The sequence below is a fragment of the Myxocyprinus asiaticus genome, chromosome 21 (genome assembly GCF_019703515.2).
Source record: "Myxocyprinus asiaticus isolate MX2 ecotype Aquarium Trade chromosome 21, UBuf_Myxa_2, whole genome shotgun sequence".
Lineage (NCBI taxonomy): Eukaryota > Metazoa > Chordata > Actinopteri > Cypriniformes > Catostomidae > Myxocyprinus > Myxocyprinus asiaticus.
The window spans coordinates 20,943,134-20,968,870 of NC_059364.1; the positions used below are offsets into that span (position 1 = coordinate 20,943,134).

Sequence of the window (25,737 nt, forward strand, 5' to 3'; positions counted from 1 at the left end):
GATCTAGTCAGCACTGGCCTGCCACTGCTTTACTGCCCTGCCAATAAAGCTTGCAGAAATATGGAGGGACATTACCCTTCCGCCACGCTCAGAGAACAGACATGCTGTATTTCCCCATCCAACCACACCTACACATTATTCCTTTCCTCTCCAATAATGTATAGAGAGGACTGAACTTGAATCAGCATCCTGCAAAGTTCCTAGAACTCCATTCGGTCTTTCTCTTGCTCTCCGCATTATTCTGTGTTCAGTGATATTACTATGTCAATAAGAAAATACATGCTGCAATAGTTGAAGTGGAAAAATGGACAAATAAATGGGGATTCAAATTATCTGTAGCAAAAACTCAGGTAATTTGTTTCTCAAGGCAGCATAAAATCACACCCATCTCCTTAAAATTGTATGAGCAACCTCTTGAGCAAGTAAAAGCTGTTAGGTTTCTTGGGGTTTGGTTTGATGAAAAGCTCACATGGAAAATTAATCTGGATAATGTTGAGAATAAATGTAAAAAGGTCATCAACATACTTCGTTGTTTGTCAGAACAGGAATGGGGAGCAATTAGAGCATCTCTGCAAAATATATACTGGGCACTCATTATTAGATCTGTCTTTGATTATGGATGTGTAGCTTACATGTCAGCAGCAGAGTCAAACCTCAAGAAATTAGATGTGTTACAAGTTCAGGCCCTGAGAATCTGTAATGGATCATTCAAAACATCTCCAGTATCAGCGATGCAGGTGGAAATGGGAGAAATGCCTTTAAGGATCAGAAGAGTGAAGTTAATGCTGGCATACTGGGTTAATCTCCAGGGACAATGTGATACACATCCTGTCAAAAGTGTTTTAAAAGACTGCTGGGAACATAATGAGACAAATTTTACAAGTTTTGGGTGGATAGGTGATGTGAAGGCAGGAAACCTAGGGTTACACCAATTACAGTACAGCCACACAGTCTCAATTTCTTCCATTCTTCCCTGGTTATTCCCCTTGCCAATTGTTGATCTCAGTACACTACAGGTATTGAAGGACAAATCTAAACAACTTCCAGTATAGTATATAGTCAAGAATTATTTTGAGAAGCATTTTTCAGAATCAATGTTTTTATTCACAGATGGCTCCAAAGATCTTGATACATGGTGTGCAGGTGCAGCAGTATACATCCCTTCTTATATTAAGAAAATGGTAACTGACCATTTGTCAGTATATGCCACAGAGCTATTGGCAATATTATTGGCACTGCAGTGGATAGAGGAGAAGGAAATAAATAACACTGTCATTGCATCTGATAGCTACTCAGCACTTGCAAGCATAAGATCTGGCAGGTCATCATTTAGGATGGATATTATCAATGAAATATTCCTTATGATGTATAATATAAAAGTTAAGGGGATATATACACACTTCCTTTGGGTTCCTGCTCATGTTGGTGTGGAGAGAAATGAGCAGGCAGATATTCTGGCCAAACAAACTCTAAGAATTAAACAAGTAGATCTACAAGTCCCATTAAGCAAAGCAGAAGCTAAGGTACACATTAGGACATATGTACAATCAGTATGGCAGAAGTATTGGGATGACAATGAAACCGGAAGACATTTATATTATATACAAAACATGTTGGTTCTGGGAGGATGGAGGGCAGGAATCGAAGGAAAGAAAATATCATCACTCGCCTGAGAATAGGTCATACTGGACTTAATAATACACTGTATAAAACAGGCAAGCACCCAACTGGGAAATGCACCTACTGTAGCCAACCAGAAACAGTCGATCATGTATTATTTCTGTCACAGTCCGTCTCCCTCATTTTCATCAAGGACTCTTATTTTGAAGTTTTCTTCATTTCCCAGAATTCGCAGCCCTCATTATTCCCACCTACTCATCATCATCCTCACCTGTATTTCATTCCCTCATTAGCTCCTTTTGTATAAATATCCTTTAGTTTTATCCACTCCTTTGTTAGTCCTTGAAGTTTTACGTAGCGTTATGTTAGCATGTTCAGCTTTATTGTTCGTTTCCACTCTAGCGTTTATAATTAAAAGATTGAAAGACTCTACTCCTGCCTGCGTCTCCTCTCTTCCACTCCACATGCCCAACGTTACAATTTCCTTGTAGGAAATATAATACTGAGATATATCACCTTCTTCAGTCACTAAGGAAGGCAAAACATCATGACTTCTTTATCAGGTCTCATAGGGAAAACAGCTGGCAAGATATATGATGACATTAAGTTTATAAAAGAAACTGAATTAGTTAACAGAATATAGGTTGTTTTGTTTTTTGTTTTTTCTCCTGCATAATCCTGTACCACACTTCAGTCCAGTTGGTGGTGGTAATGCACCTATAAGCTGGTTTGCCAACCGCCAATAAACACCAAAGAAGATTTGAAGGAGAGGAGTTGTGCATGCTGGAGTTGTGCTGCCAAAATTGTTTGTATTTATGTATTTTACCCTTATAGAAGGAGTTTAATTGCTAGCTGGTGCTCTTCTGCAAAGTTCTGTAAATAGTTTGTATATACATGTATTTCTTTGATACTCCCATTTTGAAGACATTTTGAAGAATGCACTGGTCACTCTTTTCCATGCAGTTACAACGGATAGGGCTTTCAAGCTTCTAAAAGGATGCAAAAGCACCATAAAATTAAAAATAAAAGTTGTTCATAATACTCGTGCACTATGTTCCAAGTCTTCTGAAGTCATACTATAGCTTTGTCAGAAAAAGGCTGTTATTGAAGTCGTTGTTCACTGATAATCTTCCCCAGTGAGCTGTTTACTTGAAAACTGCTACGACTGCATCATTGAGACAGTGTTTTGAAGTCAAGAACCAGACCAGTCAGTTTCATGAACAAATAATTCGGACTGTGTATTTTTTTATTGAAAAGATCCGACTCACGAGAGCTATTTATTTTACAAATAGGACATCACTACTTCTCTCTTGAACTCTCATGAGCGTACCAACGAGAGCTAGGGCAGATCGCAAGAAAGTAAAAAAAAGAATTCTCAGATGGTGTTTCACAGAAGAAAGTCAAAGGTGTTTGAAATGACATGAGGGTGAGTAAATGATGACAGAATTTTCATTTGTGAGTGTGAACAATCCCTTTAAGTGTCTTATATCCTACTAAAATTGTGGCATTTTGTGACTTTAATTTGTAGAGACTTTTTTGGTAAAAGTTACTGTATCTGGTGTGTCAGTGTTCAGGTGTAAATGCTCAGCATTTGTGGATATCTCAAGTAGCTTCCTTTGGGGCACTGAAGTCCCAGACAGAGTAGACTGAAACTATGGTCTGGTTTTAGAGAGATATAACCCTATTAATCGTGCAGTAATAGAGCTGTGGTATAATAATGTTAGTCCTGAGAGAGACAGAGAGAGAAACCACTTTATCTCCCTCTCTATTTCCATGCCCAGCAGGCAGATTATGCCATACTTCAGTGAACTACCCATTTAGTGGAGGACATCTTATTTCCTCTTTCTGTTCCATTGTCTTCCCTTTTCTTCCGAACCATTGAAGCCCGTTATTCCACCTGTCTTATGTTCCTTGCCTTTATCAAACCTTGTTTCTGACACTTTTTAGTTGTGTTTCTCATCACTCTTCGAGAAAGCGTTATGTCTCTTGTCTCATATTTCTGTACAGATATTTCATACTTGCATGAGGGCATCTCTCCTTGTCTAGTCTCCTCTGTAAACAAACATTGCATAACATTATCCATTATCTCACCTTGTCCACAAAGCAAAACCAGTGTGTTGCATAACCGGTTCCTTATTCAGTATGTGCTATTTGGTACCTTTCATGTTCATGACCAAACATACAGCCTGCTCAAGTTCCATTAAAGGATTAGTTCACCCAAAAATGAAAATTCAGTCATTATTTGCTCACCCCTATGTTTGCACTCCATATGACTTTCTTACTTTTTCTTAACACAATGGGAGAAATTGTGAAAAATGTTTGTGTTCAGTGATGTCATACAATGGCAGTTTATGGTGACCACCTCTTCAAGTTTTAAAAGGACACAAAAGTATAATTCAGAAGTCTTAATAAATGATTGTATACGACTCATGTCTTGTTCTGAAGGAATACGGTAAGGTTTGGTGAGAAACAAACCAAAATCTAATGAATAATTATGTGAAACTCTTGACCCACCGTTGATCTCCTTGCACGTTCATGAGACAGACTGCACGTGAGCTTTAGAGCCCTTTGGACAAGAACAACATTTGCACTGCCACTCACGAGGTGAGGCGTTCAAGCAAAAACTTGTTTTGTTTCGCTTCAACAAGACTCAATCTTAATCACTTAATCAAAAGACTTGATGCAATATTGACAACATAAAACACAACATTGCTGCACACAAACTAGAAAACAGAACTTACAAAACATGTCTGAAGAGTTTGTAGTTGAACAATAGATGCATTTCTATGCCTAGCCTTATTTGTTTGAAATGGAGTCCTCAGTCAAACAGTGTGATGGAGGAGGCTGAAGGTAGCTACACATACACACCCAAAAGATTCAGACAGAGAGTACAGGAGACCACAGTGTTTTGAAGGTTTTGCTTACTGAAAGTGAAGTGGAAGAACCAGAGACAAAGGCAGAGGGAGTGGGAAAGTCTTTCACCTCTTCTCTATTGTGTGTGTGAGAGAGAGACAGACCTCCGCCTGAAGAGATCTCCACAAAAAACGTAGGTGTAACATTCTTGGCAAAAATCAAGTAGTTTTAACCAGCAATTGAGATGCTGGCTTCAATAAAATGTTATCAGATTGATTTTGGACCGGTGCCAGTTCATAGCAGGTGGGGTTACCCAGCACAATACCAAATATAGAAACCAAGTGATCAATAGAATGTATCGTCATTCGTCGCAGCTGCTTAGGACAAAAACTCACATAGAAAGTTAACTTTTATTGCGTGTCGTTTGCCATCTGAGTAGAATATGGTGTGACTGTAGCTATCTTCAGCCCCATCTCTCTGTTTGATTGAGGACTCTGGTTCAAACAAATAAGGCTGAGCATAGAAATGCATCTACAGTTGTGCTCAAATGTTTGCATACCCTTGGAGAATTGGTAATATATGTACCATTTTTAAAGAAAACATGAGTGAGCAGGCAAAACACATTTTTTTTCTTATGGGATTCATATTCAACTGTAGGTTATAACAGAATGGCACAATCGTAAAACAAAATATGGCAACAAAGAAAAAAAATGAAATGACCCCTGTTAAAATGTCTGTATACCCTTAGTTCTTAATACTGTGTATTGCCCCCTTTAGCATCAATGACAGCTTGCAGTCTTTTGTAATAGTTGTCTATGAGGCCCCACATTTTTTTAGGTGGTATAGCTGCCCATTTATCTTGGCAAAATACCTCCAGGTCATGCAAAGTCTTTGGTCGTCTTGCATGAACCGCACGTTTGAGATCTCCCCAGAGTGGCTCGATGATATTAAGGTCAGGAGACTGTGATGGCCACTCCAGAACCTTCACCTTTTTCTGCTGTAACCACTGCAGGGTCAACTTGGCCTTGTGCTTAGGGTCATTGTCGTGCTGGAAAGTCCAAGAGTGTCCCATGCTCAGCTTTCCTGCAGAAGAATGCAAATTGTCTGCCAGTATTTTCTGATAACATGCTGCATTCATCTTGCCATCAGTTTTCACAAGATTCCCCGTGCCTTTAGAGCTCACACACCCCCAAAACATCAGTGAGCCACCACCATGCTTCACAGTGGGGATGGTATTCTTTTCATTATAGGCCTTGTTGACCCCTCTCCAAACATAGTGCTTATGGTTGTAACCATAAAGCTCTATTTTGGTTTCGCCACTCCAAATTACAGTGTGCCAGAAGCTGTGAGGCGTGTCAAGGTGTTGTCAGGCATATTATGACCGGGCTTTTTTGTGGCATTGGCACGTAAAGGCTTGTATCTGGCAACTCGACCATGCAGCTCATTTTTGTTCAAGTATCGTCGTATTGTGCTCCTTGAAACAACCATACCGTCTTTTTCCAGAGCAGCCTGTATTTCTCCTGAGGTTACCTGTGGGTTTTTCTTTGTATCCCGAACAATTCTTCTTGCAGATGTGGATGAAATCTTTCTTGGTCTACCTGACCTTGGCTTGGTATCAAGAGATCCCCAAATTTTCCACTTCTTAATTAGTGATTGAACAGTGCTGACTGGCATTTTCAAGCCTTTGGATATCTTTTTATATCCTTTTCCATCTTTATAAAGTTCCATTACCTTGTTACGCAGGTCTTTTGACAGTTCTTTTCTGCTCTCCATGGCTCAGTATCTAGCCTGCTCAGTGCATCCACGTGAGAGCTAACAAACTCATTGACTATTTATACACAGACACTAATTGCAATTTAAAAAGCCACAGGTGTGGGAAATTAACCTTTAATTGCCATTTAAACCTGTGTGTGTCACCTTGTGTGTCTGTAACAAGGCCAAACATTCAAGGGTGTGTAAACTTTTGATCAGGGCCATTTGGATGATTTCTGTTATCATTATGATTTAAAAAGAGCCAAACAACTATGTGATAATAAATGGCTTCATATGATCACTAAGTTTTTTTGCATGATCAGTCATATTTTCAAAATCAATGCCAAAATTTCACAATTTCTGCCAGGGTATGCAAACTTTTGAGCACAACTGTATTTTTCGACTACAAACTCTTTAGACATGTTTTGTTCTGCTCTCTGGTTTGTGTGCAGCTATGTTGTGTTTTATGTTGTTTATATCGTTGGTGGTCCTGTCGAAGCAAAACAAAACATGTTTTTGCTTGAATGCCACACCTCGCAAGCGGCAGCGTAACTGTTCTAACGCTCATCTGCAGACTTATGAACGCACACAGATCAACAGTCAGTCAAGAGTTTCACTTAATAAGTAGTGCTGTCTGTCGATTAATTTTTTTAATCGCAATTAATTGCATTTTATGTAGTAAATCGCGATTAATCGCAGATTTTGAAAGTGCTGAAATGTGACACTATATATACTTATTTTCTTGTCAAAATGCATTTCATCTTAGGAAAGAAAACAAACAATATGTAACAATATGATGCTTTATTAATATTTTCCAAACAAAGCCTTCCACAAGAATTGCACTAAAATATCATCAATTCAAGTAACGTTAAACGTTTCCCAAAGTCTACGTGGAAGGTTGACTAATTGAAAGAACTAGTTTCCCCATTGGTTGCATAATCATCGCAATGTGCATTAAATCTCTTAAACTGTCATTATCCGCAATATTTATCTGCCGGTAGACTGTGGCTATCCACTTTGTTACAGCAATCGTGAAGCTGCGTTCATGATTCACATCAGATCGTCAACGCCAGCGTCAGGCTTTGAACTCACCATGAAAGCGCTTCCAAACAAAAACATCTCATTCTGCGTTTTGGTGATAGTTAAGACTTGACTTGCTTCTGTGCTAATTAAAATGCACCTTACAAGTCCCATCTGGGCTTGTTTTGTACATCAAATAGCATTAAGAGTTTTTTCTATGAGTTTTATCACTGACATGGAAGCGCTGTCAGAGATTCTTTTATTTACTGAGATAACAATCTCCGCAGTTCTATCATAGGACAGTATTACAACAGTACCACCCATAGAATGTCAATGGGACCGCCACGCGGTTTTTATGCTGTTTTATGCTAAGCTTGAAGGTTCATCTTGGTAGAAGGCCTCTGGCGCTGTGTCTGTTTGTGAAGTGTACATCAATATAATGACTCCGGGCGGACACATTACAACGGTTCCGCCCTTAACACAAGTGTTTATGCCATATTAACGGTAAATGCGTTAATCACAATTAAGGAAAATATATGTGTTATACTTTTTACATTTATCACAAACGTTAACATGTTAATTCTGACAGCTCTATTAATAATACATTAGATTTCGGTTTGTTTTTCACCAAACCTTATTCCTTCAGAACAAGACATGAGTCACATACAATAATTTATTAGACTTCTGAATTATACATTTGTGTCCTTTTGCTTGAAGAAGAGGTCACCATAAACTACCATTGTATGACATCACTGAGCACTGTTTTTTTTTTTGTTTTTTTTACAATTTCTCCCTTTGTGTTAAGAAAAAGGAAGAAAGTCATATGGGGTCATTACAACACAGGGGTGAGTAAACAATGACTGAATTTTTATTTTTGTGTAAACTATCCCTTTAAATTCTTGAGTTATTTTTCTTTTCTAGGAGACAGTTTTATTGCTTAGATATTGCCATTTATAGTAATAGCTCTGGACACTTGACTAACTGGATGTTTCTCAGTTATATTTCATTGAATTATAAACTTGGTACCATCTAAAATTTCTAAGGAGAAACAAAAATAAAAACAAATTGTTGAAAAAGTATGAGTATAGTTGCTTGAAGCATTGTGAATCATGTAATCGAATCAGCAACAACAATATACTGTAAGTCAAGCACAAACAGTTTGGAAACAAGGTAGGCTATCAAGCTCCATTTTAGAGAAACCACATACAGAATCTAAAGAGCTTCTTAGAAAGTTCATACGTACGCCAAGTCATTTGTTACCGGGTAGAAAACAGTTTTCTTAGTTTATGAATGTGTTAATGGCTGTGTTTCTCTCACGTCAAGTAAATACACAGTACTGTATGTACGTGTATGTGTAAGAAAGTTAGGCTGTAGGTGTGATGGTTGTGGTATTGATCAGTGGATGTTTGCTGGGCAGGGTAAATGCCTGTGATAGATGGCCATGTTAAAATGGTGTGCTGTTCCCCATGGCTCCTGTGCTGATGGGTCTCCACACAGCCCTTCCTCTGCTAATGAAAGCAGATGCTACGGTGAACAGGACAGTGCTGGATCAATGGCTCCTTCGTGCAGGAAATGACACAAATCAATCTATGTCAAAGTTACCACTGGATAACACCACCCAGGAGAGGGAGAAAAAAAGTGTGTTTTTAGATGCTTGCTCACCCTTAAAGGGATAGTTGACACTTAGAAACATACTATTAAAAGTACATTAATGGCGTTTGACATCGATGGCAACAATTTGCTGTGGTTTTTTTTATTTTTTATCCATACGACTTCTTTTGTCCATTTCAGAGCATCTGAGTGGAGGAAAATTATCAGTAAATAACGTTAAATCGAATGACCTATTTTAATGAGATTTTTATGAGATTTTATTATTCTTTTCTTTTGCCATTTTGAAGCTTAATGACTCCAGTAACCCTTCTTTTGTTTCGCTTCAACAGGACCACCAGCAATATTAACAACAGAAAACACAACATAGCTGCACACAAAACATGTCTGAAGAGTTTGTAGTTGAACAAAAGATGCATTTCTTTGCCTAGCTTTATTTGTTTGAACCAGAGACCTCAGTCAAAGAGTGTGATGGAGGAGGCTGAAGGTAGATACACATATTCATTATATGGCCAGTGTAAATATACTGTATATACACACACACACACACAGGGCTGGGGAGTAACGGAATACATGTAACGGGATTATGTATTTAAAATACAAAATATAAGTAACTGTATTCCACTACAGTTACAATTTAAATCAATGGTAATTAGAATACAGTTACATTCAAAAAGTATTTTAATTACTGAAGAGATTACTTTGCATTTTATTGTCATTTGTTTCATTTAATATTTAGTCCTTTCAGATGGAAAACATTTATACATATAAATGATGCGATCCAAAGTGCATTTGAACAGCGGTGAAACACTTTCTTATGATGTGTTACATTCATACGAGTAGACAGAGAAGTTTGAAGCAGAAGAAATAGAAATAAACCTTGTGTAAATTGTCAGCTTTATGCTATTTCTAGCCATTTTACATGCATATGTTACCAGGCACGATCATATTTTATCAAGAAAATTCACGTTGGATCACAATTTCTTTTTTCTAGTAAGACCTTTGATATTAGGGCAAAAAAATCATATTGATAATTTTTGTATTGTTTTCCTGTAAAAATATCTAAAAATCCTTAAAACAAGATCAATTTGATTGATCTTGTTTTAGAAACAACACTGCATAAGATATTTAGGTTTTTCAGAGAATGTATTTTTAACATGTGTATTTTGTCTTACTGTTTTTAGTAGTCAAAACAAGTGAAAACAATCTACCAGTGCTGAAGAAGTAATCCAAAGTATTTAGAATATGTTACTGACCTTGAGTAATCTAATGGAATACAGTGCATCCGGAAAGTATTCACAGCGCTTCACTTTTTCCACATTTTGTTATGTTACAGCCTTATTCCAAAATGGATTAAATTCATTATTTTCCTCAAAATTCTACAAACAATACCCTATAAATGACAACGTGAAAGAAGTTTGTTTGAAATCTTTGCAAATTTATTAAAAATAAAAAACCAAAAAAAAAATGTACATAAGTATTCACAGCCTTTGCTCAATACTTTGTTGAAGCACCTTTGGCAACAATTACAGTCTAAAGTCATTTTGAGTGTGATGCTACAAGCTTGGCACACCTATTTTTGGGCAGTTTTTCCCATTCTTCTTTGCAGGACCTCTCAAGCTCCATCAGGTTGGATGGGGAGCATCGGTGCACAGCCATTTTCAGATCTCTCCAGAGACGTTCAGTTGGGTTCAAGTCTGGGCTCTGGCTGGGCCACTCAAGGACATTCACAGAGTTGTCCCAGAGCCACTCCTTTGTTATCTTGGCTGTGTGCTTAGGGTCGTTGTCCTGTTGGAAGATGAACCTTCACCCCAGTCTGAGGTCCAGAGCACTCTGGAGCAGGTGTTCATCAAGGATGTCTCTGTACATTGCTGCATTCATCTTTCCCTCGATCCTGACTAGTCTCCCAGTTCCTGCCGCTGAAAAACATCCCCACAGCATGATGCTGCCACCACCATGCTTCACTGTAGGGATGGTATTTGCCAGGTGAGGAGCGGTGCCTGGTTTCCTCCAGACATGATGCTTGCCATTCAGTCCAAAGAGTTCAATCTTTGTTTCTCATGGTCTGAGAGTCCTTCAGGTGCCTTTTGACAAACTCCAGGCGGGCTGTCATGTGCCTTTTACTGAGGAGTGGCTTCCGTCTGGCCACTCTACCATACAGGCCTGATTGGTGGAGTGCTGCAGAGATGGTTGTTCTTCTGGAAGGTTCTCCTCTCTCCACAGAGAAATGCTGGAGCTCTGTCAGAGTGACCATTGGGTTCTTTGTCACCTCCCTGACTAAGGCCCTTCTCCCCTGATCGCTCAGTTTGGCCAGGCGGCCAGCTCTAGGAAGAGTCCTGGTGGTTCCAAACTTCTTCCATTTACGGATGATGGAGGCCACTGTGCTCATTAGGACCTTCAATGCTGCAGAAATTTTTCTGTACCCTTCCCCAGATCTGTGCCTCGATACAGTCCTGTCTCGGAGGTCAACAGACAATTCCTTGGATTTCATGGCTTTGTTTGTGCTCTGACATGCACTGTTAACTGTGGGACCTTATATAGACAGGTGTGTGCCTTTCCAAATCATGTCCAATCAACTGAATTTACCACAGGTGGGCTCCAATCAAGTTGTAGAAACATCTCATGGATGATCAGTGGAAACAGGATGCACCTGAGCTCAATTGTGAGTGTCATGGCAAAGGCTGTGAATACTTATGTACGTGTATGTATTTTTTTCGTTTTTTATTTTTGATAAATTTGCAAAGATTTCAAACAAACTTCTTTCACATTGTCATTATGGGGTATTGTTTGTAGAATTTTGAGGAAAATAATGAATTTAATCCATTTTGGAATAAGGCTGTAACATAACAAAATGTGGAAAAAGTGAAGTGCTGTGAATACTTTCCGGATGCACTGTACATTACAAATTAAATTTTACAGCATGTATTCTGTAATCTGTAGTGGAATACATTTCAAAAGTAACCCTCCCAACCCTGTATATGCACACCTTTTGTGTTCCACAGAATAAAACAAGTCATATGGTTTTGAAACAACATGAGGATGAGTAACCGATTTTTGGGTGAACTATCCCTTTAAATATAATTTTTCTTTCCCTTCAACTTGTGTACTTGCTTGTTTTTCAACTTCCAGTTCCAAACTGTGCGCCTCGCATCTCAGCAAGGCTTTTGAAGAGGGTAAAGATCACTTAAAGATTACAAAGTGTCTAGCAGAGAAACCTGCCCACGCTTAGAACATGAGAGAATCTATCAGAATGTAGTAGCATCTACATGTGGATTTTGCTGGATCCTTCTCAGTTGTGTAGATAAAATGTGGACATAACATAGACCGGCGCTACTTAACATGCGGTCAGTGGGCCACATGCGGCCCTCGAGCAATCTTTTGCAACCCAAATTAAGATTTCATCATTATTAAAAATAGATTTATCAATAGTCATCAATTGTGAAGGGTCCATCTTCAAAAGTATGTATGTTAGTTCTCTGTATCGCTGAATCCCAGTACAGTTAAAGAAAATAGAGGGAAATAAATTGCAAAATTATGTAACAAATGAAATAAACAACAAAAGAATATTTGAGCATACACTGTACAAAATTTGACGTAAAATCAACAGTAACTTACTGGCAACAAATAGCCAGCAAGCTGTTGTATTTTATACCACAGTAAAATTACTGTAAAACTATCTAGAGTAGTTTACAACATACTGTGTAATGATTTACAGTATGTGCTGTACTGTAAAATTAATTACGGTAGTTGTTTGTATGATGTATATTAAAATACAGAATATTAGCTGTACAGTAAAATTAATTACGGTAATTGTCTGTATGTTGTATATTAAATTGCAGTGTCCATACTGTAGAACTAACCACAGTAAGCAAAGTTTTAGTCTACGGAGTAACTAACTCCTATCTATTACAAGTTAAAAAAAGAATGAAACAACTGAGGCATTTTTGCAAACAGAACAGTTATTACACAATGACAACTCAAATATCACATTAATTTTAAAGGTAAATTATGACTACACACATAAAAGTCCATTCAAAAACTTCAATATTATGTTCACCAGATGTCCAAATGACTGAAAGAACACTCTCCCATTCTTTGCCTGTCCAGACCTAGAGAACAAAATACAAAAATAATTTCATATCATGTAACTTCAGTCTTGATTTTATATGACATTTAAGCTACAAGGGTGAGAATACACTCTCAACAACCAAGGTTGAGCATCATTCAGAAAAAACTGAGATGGAAGGTACTTACATACAGTACATATCAAATAAAATTCTGAGCAAAACATTTACACGTTATATTTGTATATAACATAACTTTGTTTTAGATGGACGGGATTAAATAAAGTAGCCGGAATAACTCCGCAGCACATCCAAATAAAAAAACGGGATGTCCAATGTGTTGCGCATGTTCAACTGGTGTAGAAACATTACAAAACAAAATTTGGTTACTTATGGTACCTTAAAACTTGCAAGTGCTTACTCCAATACTAAACAAATTGGCTGTTATAACTAATGCTAGAATCTGTTTGAGAACTTAAACTTTATTGTTATAAAGCTACTAGTCAAAAATGATTATAAACTGCCAAAAGATGTTTTGTGTGATTTTTGGTGCTCACCTGATTCAGTCGAAAAGAGATCACTTTGCTTCTGCTCCTCTCAAGGCTGAAGTGACGAGGATTTGAGTGCAGGCTCAATGTTCTTGCCAGGTGCATTCCCATACTGTTCTATTTTTTATGCGATTGTATGAATAAGTCCAATGCAGAGAAGACATCTTCAGGGTTTTGCCTTTTTTTTTATAACGGATCGCTGAATAATACCACAAATTTCCCTTCTAAATTGTGTATGTGCAGGTTTGCGATTGGGCCAGTTCTCATGCAATTTAACAGTAAATTATTGTAATTATTTTCCCACTAATTTTTTCCTAAAGAATACAGCTCAGTTTGACAGTAATATACTGTAAACAGTTTCTACAGTAAGGCACAGTGGAAAATACAGCAATAATACTGTAAAACAACAAAATTGATGGCAACATACTGCAAACAGTATCTACAGTAAGTTGCAGTTGGAAATACAGTAATAATACTGTCAAAACAAAAATAATTTACAGTGTAGCTGATGTTAAATGAGAACGGCGGTCAGTTGCGTGCACGTTCACAGTATGTGCATACACGCGGTCTGTCAATCAAACGTGTGCACTCAACCTAATTTGAGCCACTCATCACAGCACAAATCTGTGTCTACTCATTTGAATAGTTTGCCAGAAATATATGCTCATCACAATAACAGTAATAAAAAAAAAAATAACAGTTTATCCTATCTACTTAAAATAAATAAATATCCAAAATGGTTGGTCGAGATTACAATCAAAAACATATTTTCACTCTGCAATAAAATCTGACAACAATGTTGTTATAAACTGTGCTGCTTTAGCTCAGGTGAAAATAATAAAGAATAATAATAAAAAATAAAAAACTAAGGCGGGACTTCTATTTCTAAAAATATAGGTTAATAGACTTTTATATATCTTTTATTTTCTTTATCATTTTCACGTAAAGTGCTTTGAATTACCACTGTGTATTACGTGTTATATTAATAAAGTTGCCTTGCCTTTCTCCCATTCATAAGTATACCAGTGACCCGTCTCATCCTGTACTTTCTCTGGCACTTTAGACCTCCACAAATTTACATCAAGAATCTGTTCTTTATATATTTAACTGTGTCCTGAATTTGTCTCATTCTGCAGTTCATACATTGGTTACCTGATTCCAGTGGTGCAAAAAAGGGTTATGCAATATATGCAACACACAGGGGTGTCACACATCCATGTCTACTATTTGAATGGCTCTCGCCACAAGCTTCCTCCATGCACCTCTTAGCCACTGCTCATTCAGCTTATATGGATAGGGACTGAATTATCTCACCTGCTGGACAGCTGCATTGATTGATTTATTATGGATACTCTACTGAAAAGAACATCGTAAACCAGCATGAATTCCCATACTGGTACAGGCTGTTTTTTGCTGGTTATCCTGGTTATTGTTCTAGTCAAGTTGGGGAAAAATAGCACTGGTCCAGTTTTCATGTCCGAGAGAGAGTGTGTTTGTGTGTGTGTGTGTGCGTGCGAGTGTGCACATTCATATGAATTTTTGAGAGGGAGCAAGAGAGTATGGATAAACAGGTTCCCTGGCTACCATATCCTTATATGGCCAATGTCAATACAAGCTTGACAGATCTGGCCCATCTGATTTTTCTCATAATATCATTAATGCCATAAAAATCCAGCGGTGTAAGGCAAGATGTAAGATGTATGTCTATAGCTAAGCGTGTGTTCCGTCACTCTGCTTCTGTGTGTTAACTCTTTTATGTGCAGATAAGACCTCATCAGCTGATTTAATTTTAGACACTTCACTCATAATCTTCTCATGTTATTATATTACAGTTGCTTGCTAATAGGGATGGGCACGAGTACTTGAGTACTCAGGTACTCGGACATGGCAGCAATGATCGATCATGAAAACAATGATCGATGATGATCATGCATGATGTGACTTTTCACTTCATTTGAAACTCAGTGACAATTACCTGACAACCAAACACAAAAGTGTCAAAGAGGGAGCTTGTTTTTAATTTTGAGATGGATTATGTTGTGATTTTGAGGGGTACATTGATTGTCAGAGATGTCTCATAGCAACCAAACTGATATACGATGCTGCAATGCTATCGTTACGATAATCAAAAGAGAGTGTAATTAACTGTGTTTTGAACACCTGTCTCTGCCAAACGTTTGCTAAACACTTTTTATTATCATTTAATGTAAGAACTTTCACTCATTAATGGATATTATTTAATAAAAGTTAATGTTTGTCACTGACTGTAAACCTCCCTGCCCTGGGTGCCGACATGTTTGCTTGATGTAACACACACTTGCATGTCGACGAAATGGGAGTTGAAGATTTTCGCACGAGTTTCCAAGTTAGAAGCCTGACAAAGTGTCATTCCGTTGCACTTTCCCCAGTTGAAAGGTGGAAATTCAGACTCTCTGAGTTGAATGGAATGCTTCATGAATCATCACAGCAACAACAATACAGAGCATTGCGGCTTTCCCCACAGGAACGAACACTTGGGGAGACACACACACACACCAGGCGTGTGGTGGTGGACTCAACGTGCTGAAGCAGCGCATATACAGCAGGCGATCGTTTCAAATAGCTAGACGGAACGCAGCTAAATGGAACAGAATTCAGCGTCTTCAAACCTGAACTTCAGCTTAACACGCATATTAAAAACACTATGGTTATGGCATCTCCTGTTAAGCCAACCGCGATTTGAATTTAGATGTTCAGACAGTCACTAAAAACACTGGTGCGTGCTTACTAAGATTACTATGGTAACCTGAAGGAAGAACAGACAGATGCGCGTTGTGCTCATTCTTTCATTGAGTTGGGCAGCGAATCTTCACATAATGACAAAATATGATGCATTACATTTTGATTATGCAATCTTTTGTACTTTTTGTAACAGATTATTTTATAACAGCCTATAATAATGAATAAACAATACACTGGAACAAAAAGACACAATGCAGCAGCCAAAGACGTTTGTCAGACATGTTATTTTATATATACAGATATGTACATGTCATTGCCCCTCGAGTTCTCGACGAGTACTCGAGTAGACAAAATGACCAAAATGCCCATCCCCACTTGCTAATATATTTTTGTTATTTTTCATGTGCTTTTCATGTTCTCGTATATGGTTACTACAGTGCTGAAAATCCACCTCTGATGTGGCAGATTTATTGCAGCAGCTGGGGTTAAAATATACCCCAAGTCTTCAGTAGACTTTCGGCAGACTGCTTGTAAACATTCCAATTAAAGCAAGCTGGGAAGAATGCTTTGATGGCTTCTGTAGTGAACACATGCACTAATTAAGAAGCATCACTAGGGGCAATGTTGCATTTTGAGAAACAGAGAATGTTAGTTGGAGAATATGATAGTAAAACACAGGGCCGGATCTAGTGGGGTGCTGGGGTGGGCACTTGGGGTGTAGCGCAAGTGAAAAAATGGCCGAACTGTATCGTCAAAGGAAAATAGGAATCCAGTGAAAGGAAAGCCAGATGGAATATTTTATCTGTAAATCTCAAAAGCTAGATTAATTTCTCCTCAGAGAATGTCTGTCCACCCAGATCTGGGATTGTTGACCTATTACCCTTCTTAAGCTACTATTAAAATCTTGTACAACAGAGAGAGGGAAGGACAGAGAGAGAGAGAGAGAGAGAGAGAGTTATAAAGAGAGAAGCTTTCATTCATAACTCCCTTCTTGAACATACATACATCAGCTTACTTTAAACTATAATGACTCTTTCTCTCCCTCACTCTTGCTTCCCTCTTATCCCTTCTTCAAGCATGGCTGGTGCTCTTCCTGGGTTACTTCTTGTATATCTTTCTAATTTACCTGTGCCAACCAGAGAAAGCATATCAACACAGCACTGCCAGCCTTAACAAAGCCTTTCCTGTATTTGTGCAAGTGTGAACATATTTGTGTTTGAGCTGGATTTTGTGTTTAATGGAACTAGTGGAGCATAGTGCTGCCAGCAGCAGTGAGCGTGGGATTTCGTGGTGCGGTTGTTAGAGCAGAGAACTTTCTGGGGTGAATGAGTTCAGAGTATATGTACATGACAAATATTTCCATCTGCCTGAGATCTTGTGGAGGAACAGATGATAGAAGATGAATCTCACTTAGCAGCCTCTCTTTTCTTATCATTCTTTCAACACTTCTTTGCCTAAATTATTTTTACATTCAGACTTTGTGAATTAACATGATTTAGAGTTGCATTAGTCTTTGATTTATAGTGCATATCAACACAACAATGTGAACGAAAGCTCATTATATAATATGGCTGCACAATATATAGAATATTTGCAACAACTTTGCTGGTGATGTAAAATTAAGCAAACAGCTGATTTTAATGTGTTTTTTATTTGGCCATTACATTTTCTGAAGAGCGTGTCATCAGACAACATTTCATGTTCCCAACTTGTCCCCTTGTGACAATTTTCATGTATTATTTTTTTTTTTTTATTAAAATGTTAAAACATGTCTGTTTGGTTGAATTGATGGTTCACCCTGAATGTGGTGGTGTGATCTTGAGCTTATACTCTTAGAAGAACCAACCAAGCTTACAAGAACCCACAGTTTACACTTTAGATAAGACAAAAGCAAGTTATCAATTACAGTAGCTGTACCTAACCCTCTGTAGCATTCATTTCTGTTCAGATTGATTTATGTTTTTATTTTATTTCAAAGTACTCCCAAAGCATTAGTATGGACCTTATTCAGAGTAGCGTGGTGGATAGACTTAGTATCATTTCTTAAATTGTGCATCCTCGTTTCCTCGCTCCTCTGTTCTCGAGCCCGTGACCTGGAAACTGATCGAAGTCCACCATCATTAAGGACATATCAGTTCTCTAAATGCACCATGAGGAGGCAAGGACGGAGGACAGAGGAAGCTTCCCCGAGGACGCTTGAGTAAGGAAACACCGGAGCATCCTATGCGGAAGACTTTTTGGTTGAAGTACCTGATGCATGCATAAATTGTCCTCTCCTGGTACAATAGTTTTAATTAATATTTCACATTTACAGTTTAAATAAACCATAATTGTCACATACTTCATCAGTGCATCTTGAATTATTTTGATTTATTATGAATATATTAATAAATAAAGTTTCAATAACATTACGGAAACCATGGCGAGGGACTGCAGCTGCGCAAAAACTGTGCTTTGAAGTGACGCGCGAGTAAGCACGACATTCTAATTTACAAATGCATCTTGCTTCAATTCTTCCATCTTCGTTTCCTTTCCTTCCAGCCTTTCATCATTTTCAAAGAGGGTGGAGTTAGGAAAAGAGGAAAGGAAGCAAGGAAAGGAAACTAGGAAGCACAATTTAAGAAATGGGAATCTCCCTTAGAGTCAGTGGGTTGTACTGTTGTTTAAAGGGTTTTTGATCATTCAGCTGATGAAACATTGAGAAAAAACATGTTTCCAAAAAATGTCAGTAAACAAAAAATAAATAAATAAATAAATAAATAATAAAAAAACTCCAGAGAACATGAGTTGTGTAAAATCATATGTGATCTAGGAGCATTTTACAGCTTTATACAGTGCATACCATTGAAGAGACTGTACATCTATCCCTCACAGCATCGACTGCATGTCAAATATGGTGCTACTGTGAATAAGGTTATTACCAGACCAAACCTTGTGGTAAGAAGATTTATATTACACTTTCTCTTACCTCTTACCTTACTATGTTCTAGACTGTCTCTTTTTCCCCTGTCTTACTGTTTTTTCTTCTATGGTATTGGTTGTTAGCTGTGGAAGGCATATGTCCATGGGAAAGAGAAATATAGGGCTAACACGATAAATGTAAAGAGGGAAAGTATAGAGAAAGTTTGAGGTAAGTATGTCTCAGTAGAACAGTAGCTGCTGAGGAGGGGTAAATTTGAGCTGCCTTTCTGCTGCCTGTGGCTCAAGTGGCTGCTAAACTCCTCTCAGTGTCTAGACTGATGAGGAAGTGCAGGGGACTGTGTTCTGGGCTGGTCTTTCTCTCATTTCTTTCTTTCTTGTCTCTACAGCACAGTATTAATCCCACAGTTGCGTCTTCATGGCTCAGTGCTAAAGCAAAGTCTTGGCCTGAACTTCACAGATTAAGCAGCAGTTGAAACATCTGTACCCATATTCACAAAGATTTTTATCTTACCACTAGGAGTTCTCCAAAAAGTTCCTAGCTAGAAGTTTTTGCTTAAAACCTATTCATAAAACTGCTAAGAGCAAGTTTTAGTACGGAAATCTTAAGATAAGTGTAAGGCGGAGTTGACCTCATTGCTATGGATGATGTCACTTTTTTTAACGTGCCCTCAGTGATTGGTAGACAGGGAACCGCTATTTCTCAGCTAAGACAGATCATCACAGATCTTCCACCACATTTCACAGTGGGTGTGAGACACTGTGGCTTGAAGGCCTCTCCAGGTCTCCGTCTAACTATTAGATGACCAGGTGGAGGATCAGTGATGATCTGGGGGTGCTTCAGCAAGGCTGGAATCGGGCAGATTCATCATTGTGAAGGATGCATGAATAAAGCCACATACAAGGTTATCCTGGAAGAAAACTTGCTTCCTTCTGCTCTGACAATGTTCCCCAACTCTGGGGATTGGTTTTTCCAGTAGGACAATGCTCCATGCTACACAGCCTGGTCAATCAAGGTGTGGATGGAGGACCACCGGATCCAGACCCTGTCATGGCCAGCCCAGTCTCCAGACCTGAATCCCATTGAAAACCTCTGGAATGTGATCAAAAGGAAGTTGGATGGCCACAAGCCATCAAACAAAGCCATGCTGCTTGAATTTTTGTGCCAGGAGTGGCATATAGTCACCCAAAAGCAATGTGAAAGACTGGTAGAGAGCATGCCAAGATGCATGAAAGCTGTGAAAATCAGGGTTATTCCACCAAATATTGATTTCTGAATCAATATTAAAACATTAGTATTGTGTTGTTTAAAAATTAATCTGAACTTTACATTATTCGAGGTCTGAATTTTTTTTTATTTATTTTTTTATTTTGACCATTTGTCATTTTCTGCAAATAAATGCTCTAAATTACAATATTTTTTTGGAATTTGGGAGAAATGTTGTTAGTAGAATAAAACAAAAATGTTCATTTTACTCAAACACATACCTATAAATAGTCCAGAGAAACTGGTAATTTTGCTGTGGTCTCTTAATTTTTTCCAGAGCTGTATATTAGAGCAGTCAGAATTATCGCGTTAATGCATGCGATTAATTAAAAAAGTTTAACGGCCCTTGGTCTTTTTTGCTCATGAGTTGAATATTTGCTTATAAACTCCCTCCCTTGATTTCTACTCTCTTTTTAGTTTGATGAAGAAAACTGTTTTTGTCTCTTAGGAGCGAATTCACTAAACATGCACTAATCTGCATTTTAAAGAGTAGATTCAGGTTTCTGAATTGCAGAGAGATGCGGTACAGTCCCAGAAAACTATAGCAGATTGATGTAGTCTGCATCCACAAACTATCACTCAGAACTGGCCTGCAAGATAAAGAATTTTGCCATGCAAATTGCATTTAGCATACATTTTTTGGGCTTGTTTTTGGCATTACCCAATTTGCACTAGCAAAAATCAAATGCTACAAGAATGCTGACCATGCATGTGAATACAACACTATCAGCAGGTACAATTCATTCTGTCCATTTCTCTTTATACTTGCTTATCCATCTTTTTCAAACTATCCTCATCCATCTCCTCTGTCTTTTGTCACTCACTTCTCTTTATGTCTGCTCTTAAATTGTGGCAGTTCACTCTGTAGGACACAATTTGACATCTGCTTAGTACTGACAACTGTGGAGCAGGAGAGAGAAAACAAGGCATAATGACAGAGAGAGAAGGTAGAAAAGGAGTAGAGGAGAGGCCGTTTGTTGTTTTAGAACCTGCTGCTGTTTCCTTATATGCCAAGAGCATTTATGAACCCTGTCAGATGCTAGAACTCACCAGCTTCCCCAGCTCTGGATCCAGTTAGCACAGGATTTGTGCTCATCACATGGAAAAGAGCTTGTGACGATTCCTCACACTCCTCATAATGGTACCCAAAAGGGAAAGGAAATGAATAGACAGAGGGAGGGAGAGACAGAGGGTAAGCAAAATGTCTCCTGGCCCACACCTTCAAAGCCAAGCTATGCTGCATCATGGAAATTTGGCCCCATTTCCCAGTCTTGTGGGTGATGTTGATTACACATAAGAATCATTACAGCACTAACTCTCATTTTGTGTACTTTTAAGTGAGATGAACAAATGAAGAGACATTATAGGATATTTTTACTTGACTACAAATAACATAACAGGGCTCCGGACTATGACTAAAATGGTCACAAATGTGACAAAACTTTTTTTAAATCTAGTTACATCTATAAAACGCACACCAGTGCATCTTCCTGTGCTTTTCACAGTTTCTGTTGAGATGAGCTCGCTGCGTGCAACAACAAAATACAGTGCAAGCCATGAACAAATGACTCCTTTCATTTAATTTCATTTAAACCGACTGATCTTAGTTCAGGAGATTCTGGGCTGTCAGTAAAGGGTTAAACTTTCGAAATACAGAGTTAAGTGACAAAACAACATGGCATCGATCACAGCTAAGTTTGTCCTTGGGAGAAACGCCAACAAAACTACATCTGAAAAGAAACCTAATTACGTTTTTACATTGAAAATTCAAAAGATTAGAGTCTTTAGTTTCTCTGAAATCCATCCATCCATCTTTGATCGCTTATCCAGGACTGGGTCACGGTGGTAGCAGACTAAGAAAAGTAGCCCATTTGTCCTTTTCCCCGGCCACATCCTCCAGCTCATCCTGGGGGATCCCGAGGTATTCCCAGGCCAGCTGAGAGATATAATCCCTCCAGCATCTGGCCTCCTCCCAGGTGGACATGCCCGAAACACCTTTGCAGGAAGGCGTCCAGGAGGCATCCTAATCAGATGCCCAAAACACCTTAACTCTCGAAGCCCCTCTCGAATGTCAGAGCTTTGCACCCTATCCCTTAGGGTGAGCCCTGACACCCTATGAAGAAAGCTAATTTCAGCTGCTTGTATTCGCAATCTTATTCTTTCAGTCACTACCCAAAGCTCATGACCATAGGTGAGGGTTGGAACAAACACCGACTGGTAAATTGAGAGCTTTGCCTTCAGTCTCAGTTCCTTCTTCACCACCACAGTCTGGTACAGCGACCACATTACTGCAGACACTGCACTGATCCACCTGTCAATCTCATGCTCCAACTTTCCCTCACTCGTGAACAAGACCCCGAGATACTTAAACTCCTCCACTTGGGGCAGCTGCTCTCCCTACCTGAAGAGACATGGAGGTGCTGACCCTCATCCCAACCGCTTCACACTCAGCCGCAAACCTCTCAAGTGTGCAGTGGAGGTCACAGCATGATGATGCCAACATGACCACATCATCTGCAAATAGCAGGTATGCAATCCTGAGGCCCCCAAACTGGACACACCACACACTTTGGCTGCACCTTGAGATCCTATCCTTGAATATCACAAACAGGATTGGTGACAATGGACAGCCCTGTCAGAGTCAAACACCCACTGTGAACAAGCTTGATTTAATGCCAAGGATGTGGACACAACTCTCGCAATGGTTATACAGGGACCGAATGGCACACATTTGTAGCCCCATCACCCCATACTCCTGCAGCGTCCCCCACAGGACATCCCGAGGGACCTGGTTGTATGCCTTCTCCAAGTCCACAAACACATGTAAACTGGATGAGCAAACTCCCCTAAAGAGCTGATCCACTGTTCCATGACCAGGATGGAATCCGCATTGTTCATCCTCAATCTGAGGCTTGACAGTCGGCTGGAGTCTCCTCTCCAGCACCCTGGCATAAGCTTTCCCAGGTAGGCTGAGAATTGTGATCCCTCGATAGTTGGAACACACACTCTGGTCCCCTTTTTTAAAAATGGGAACTACCACACCTGTCTACCAATCCTTAGGTACCACCCTAGATGTCCACGCAATGCTGAAAAGGCATGTCAGCCATGACAGCCCAACAACATCCAGGGCCTTCAGTATCTCAGGGCAAATCTCTTCCGCCCCTGGTGCCTTGCCACTTCAGAGCTCTTTAACTAACTCTGTGACCTCTGCCCCCCCCTCCCCCAAGTCCTCCATCTCTGCCTCCTCCACAGAGTGCATGTTAGTCGGTTTTGGAGTTCCTTAAAGTGTTCCTTCCACCGCCTTATTATATTGCCAGGCGAGGTCAACAGTTCCCACCCCAGCCAACAATGGCCTGGACAAATCCTTGCTTTCCATACCTGAGCTGTTTAAGGTTTCCCAGAACCTCTTTGAGGCCATCCAAAAGTCCTTCTCCATGGCCTCCCCAAACTCCTCCCACACCTGAGCTTTCACTTCCACAACTGCTGCCCCTGCAGTCTTTCTGGTCTGCCAGTACCTGTCAGCCAAGTCCAGAGTTCCATCAGCTAACCAATCCCGAAAGCCTCCTTCAGCCTGACGGCTTCCTTCACCGCAGGTGTCCAAAAGCGGGTTCTAGGATTGCCACCCCGACAGGCATCAACATCCTTCAAGCCACAGCTCACAGTGGCCACCTCCATGATGGAGGCCTTAAACAGTGTCTGCTCAGATTCCATGTCTCTAACCTCCTCCTGGATGTGGGAGAAGCTCCATCGGAGGTGGTGATTTAAAATCGTCTGGACAGGGGTCTCTGCCAAACATTCCCAGTTCACCCTCACAATACATTTGGGTTTGCCAGGTCTATCTGGCAGTTTCCCCTGCCATATGATCCAACTCACCACCAGGTGGTGATTGGTTGACAGCTCAGCTCCTCTCTTCACCCGAGTGTCCAGAACATACGATCATCAACCTTTGGCCTATGGTGCTCTGGTACCCTGTATACTTATAAACAACCTTATGTTCGAACATGGTGTTTGTCATGGCCAATCCATGACTTGCACAGAAGTCCAATAACAGAACACCACTCTGGTTCAGATCAGGTAGGCCATTCCTCCCAGTCACTCCTCTCCAAGTATCTTCATCATTGCCAACATGGGCATTGAAGTCGCCCAGTAGAACTATGGATTCCCCAGCTGGCACCCCCTTCAGGGCCCCTCCTAGGGTCTCCAAGAAGGCAGAATACTCAGGACTGCAGTTCTGTGTATAAGCACAGACTACAGTCAGATCTTTTCCCCCTGCAACACGAATTCGCAATGAGGTGACCCACTCATCTACTGGGATAATCTCCAAGATCGTAAAGCCAAGATGGAAGCTAGTGAGTATACCCACACCCACTCGACGCCTTTCACCCTGAGCAACTCCGGAGAAGGAGAGAGTCCAACCCCTGTCCAGGAGTTTGGTTCCAGAGCCAGAGCAGTGTGTAGAGGTGAGTTCATCTATATCTAGCTGGTATCTCTCAACCTCACACACTAATTCTGGCTCCTTCCCCACCAATGAGGTCATATTTTATGTTCTAAATGCCAATTTCTGTAACCATGGTCCAGTCCGCAAAGGCCCCCTCCTTCGCCTGCTACCTGTTGGGAATCGCACTGGTCCCCTATTTACCTCCTTGCAGGTGGTGGGCCCACAAGGAGGCAACCACAAGTCATTTCTTTGGACTAAGCCCGGCTGGGCCCCATGGGTCAAAACCCGGCCACCAGGCACTCATCTGCGATTTCCTCTCCTGGGCCTAGCTCCAGGAAAGGGCCCCAGTTTCCCTGTTCTGGGCGAGGTCCCTTTTCTTCCTGCTGGCCACATCATAAGGGAGTTTTGGATCTCTCTTCATCTGGCCTCTCACCTTGGACCAATTTGCCAAAGGAGACCCTACCAGGAGCCAATGCTCCAGACAACATAGCTCCCAGGGTCATTGGGGCAAAATAACATGATTTCAGACACAGTCACACACACACACACACACACACACACACACACACACACACACACTGGCAAAACAAAACATCATTGTACGTAACATATATTGATTTTTAAAACTATTGGTTTTAAGCTGTTTTTCATTTCTTTGACTCTCGATCTTGCTCCTGAACAACAATGTAAATCGAGCAATTATGTAATTTAGCAACTAAGAACAGCCATTTGGCTCCTAAATATTTCAGTTTAGGAGCCAATGGCTCCATAGTCATTTTTTTCTTTAGTCTGAGGCCCTGCCTAAGCATCTTGTTTATTATTTTATTGTTGCAGTATCTTAGAGCTTGTTACCAAAGTATGTTTTACAGAAACCTCAATGCTCAACAAAACTATAAAAAGAAGAAAAACTTTGTCCATACAACCAAG

General features: G+C 39.8%; 1 protein-coding gene across 7 annotated transcripts in view; it reads left to right on the forward strand.

Moving 5' to 3' along the window:
- Positions 1-25,737, forward strand: part of LOC127411899 (potassium voltage-gated channel subfamily KQT member 5-like) — a 217,528-nt gene that overhangs the window by 128,688 nt on the left and 63,103 nt on the right. The window contains exon 2 of one of the 7 annotated variants that reach the window (XM_051647773.1): positions 19,061-19,123. The exons of the other annotated variants lie outside the window; for them this stretch is intronic. The gene's annotated coding sequence lies outside the window, so the exon portion shown is untranslated. The remainder of the gene's footprint in view (positions 1-19,060; positions 19,124-25,737) is intronic. 7 annotated transcript variants of the gene reach the window in all.